We start from the raw sequence: 3,053 nt of genomic DNA on the forward strand, positions 1-3,053 counted from the left end.
CCAACGCATGTGCTGAAACTTGATTTGCTCTAACATGGCACACAAAGTAAAGAGTTAACCCTTCTTGTGCGTTGAGTCAAAGGGATAATTTGTGTGGGCCTACAGATGTCGATCATTCTTTGTTTTTTAGAACAAAAAATAACCAAAAAAACATAGTCTAAAAATTAGCAGAACAAGGATCCCAAGGTTTATATAATTGCCATGACATGCCACTATAGAGTCGATCATTCTTTGATTTTTTGAGAACAAATAACCAATTAAAACGTAGTCTACAAATTAGCAAAAAAAGGATCCCAAGGTTTATATAATCGCCATGACATGTCACTATAGAGACATTTATCTCTATAATGACCGTGTCATAGAGTTTAAATGAAGCTTGAGATATGCAACTTCCCACCGGGTCACCCATCCTTAGATTTTTTAGAACAAAAAATAACCAATAAAAACATAGTCTACAAATTAGCAAAACAAGGATCCCGAGGTTTAGATAACCATCATGACAGGTCACTATAGAGACATTTATCACTACAATGACCGTGTCATAGCGTTTAAATGAAGCTTGAGATATGCAACTTCCCACCTGGTCACCCATCCTTAGACTACTCCAGCATGAGCATGCTTAACTTCTGTGTTCTATTCGACTAGGCTAGCGGATGGGAAGCCGCCCCTTGGTGATAGGAATTGCCTCCTTGCCTTTAAGGCGTTTCACGCTGGTCACCCTATAGGACCTACTCCCTACTATCACACACGTTTGTGCTTTTAGAAAATGTGTGTGATATTTACATGGCCGGTGTGTCGCCGCCTAGCCTTCAATGAGAACTGACACTGGCAGTGGGAAAATGATGGGAGAAGAGGCGGGAAACCGATGAGAGGAGTGGTGGGAAACAGTAGCGTGTTTGGATATATAACAACATTAATATAGAAAACTTGGTAGAGAAGGAAGCGTGAGCTAGCACGACGCATGCGCATAGTGTTTACCCATATAAATAAAATCACAACTGGAACTGCATGTGCTATCGAAAGGGACGAGGATTGTCGTTCGATCTGGGAGCATCCAACGGTGTAGACGTACTATCCATGGGGTTTGGGTTCCGGCCAATCAGAACGCATGAATCAGATCACATGCGCAGCAGGGGGCATCGGCCACGGTTTGGTAGGCACGCGACTTTTGTGAGTGAACTGTGTGCTATTTGAAAACATTTCATTAGAAGAATCTCGGTTTTTAAATCCCCGTAAATCCAAAACTCACCCGACAATCGTGAAACTGGGCATGGTGTTACGACATGGCACATATATGTCAAGGAATTTTTTTGTCCATTTTAGCGCAAGTTTTATTTCAAGCCTCTTACAAATCAGAGCTTCTCTCAAGAAGCCTCATGGTTTCGACAGGGAAACGTGTCACCCTTGTGGGTGAAACGATAATCACTGCCTCTTTTTGCCTTGTATTTTGTTCTACGAGCAACATGGAACGATAGGATAACTGTGCTGAAATTTAAACTTATTCAGGGTTCGTTTGGCCTTTTTATACACTAATTGAGTTTCCTAGGCATTTAATGTCCATAATTCAAATCCGAACTACAAATACATGCTCCAGTTCACCAAAATGGGTAGAAAAATTATACATGTGTCCTTGGGTGCATGTTTAGATCCCATGCCAGGAACGGGAATGAATTACAACCGTACCGGCGTCCTGGCTCATCCTCAAACATTTGGAATCTCGGTTTTTAAATCCCCATAAATCCAAAACTCATCTAAAAGTCATGAAATTTGGCACGGTGTCACGTCATGGCACATATATGTCATGGTAAAATCATTGTCCAATTTGGGTCAAGCTTTATTACAAACCTCTTATAAACCTGAGCCTATCGCAAGAACCCTCGTGCTTTCGATAGGGAAACGTGCCCCCTTGTGGGCGAAATGATAATTGCTCCCTCTTATAGCCTTGTATTTTCTTCTACACGCATTCAACATGGAACAACAGGAGATTCACGCTGAACTTTGTAATTATTCAGGGTTTGTCTGACCTTTTTATTCACTAATTGAGTTTTCGAGGCATTTAATGTCCATAATTCAAATCTGAACTACAAATACATGCTCCAATGCACCAAAATAGCTAGAAAAACTGTACATGTATCCTTGGGGTGCATGTTTAGGTCCCATGGAAATAATAGGAATGAATTCAATCATCTCGGAGTCCTGGCTCGGCCACAAACATTGCGAATCTTGGTTTTTAAATCTCTGTAAATCCAAAACTCACCACAAATGATGAAACTTGGCATGGTGTCACTACATGGCACATATGTGTCGTGGTAAAATAATTTTCCAATTTGGGCCAAGCGATATTACAAGCCTCTTACAAACCGAAGTTTCTCGCAACCCTCGTGGTTCTGGTAGGGAAACATGCCCCTCTTGGGGCGAAACGATAATTGCTGCCTCTTCTCGCCTTGAACTTTGTTTTCTACAAGCAACATAGAATAACGGGAGTGTCGTGCTGAAATTTGAAACTGTTCAAGGTTTGTTTGGCCATTTTATATATTAATTGAGTTCTCTAGGCATTTAATGTAGTCCATAATTCAAATTTGAACTACAAGCACATGCTCCAGTGAAGCAAAATGGGTGGAAAATCACACACGTGTCATTGGTTGCATGTTTAGGTCGCACTGAAGGAATGGGATGACCGAATTACAAACTTCTCGTCGTCCTGAAACATTGAGAATCTCAGTTTTTAAATCCCAGTAAATCGGAATCTCACCCAAAAAACATGAAACTTGGCATGGTTTCATGACATGGCACATATGCCTGGTACAAAAATCGTCTAGTTTGAGACAAGGCACACACATTAATAGCCAACGAAGTTGTTTTGAAACAAATAGCCGACACGTTAAATCGCAAATAGTTGTATTATATGAACCGTGTGTTCCCATAACCATTTAAGTGCGGCCACGTGTCCCTCTTTTCTTATGGGATAGTACTACCTTCGTCCTTGTTCATTGGTCATCTTTGTATTTTGTGCCAAAATTTAACCATACTCGGTGGCGTGCATGCATCTGTTT

The sequence above is a fragment of the Triticum dicoccoides genome, chromosome 2A, assembly GCF_002162155.2.
Source record: "Triticum dicoccoides isolate Atlit2015 ecotype Zavitan chromosome 2A, WEW_v2.0, whole genome shotgun sequence".
In the NCBI taxonomy this organism is placed as follows: domain Eukaryota; kingdom Viridiplantae; phylum Streptophyta; class Magnoliopsida; order Poales; family Poaceae; genus Triticum; species Triticum dicoccoides.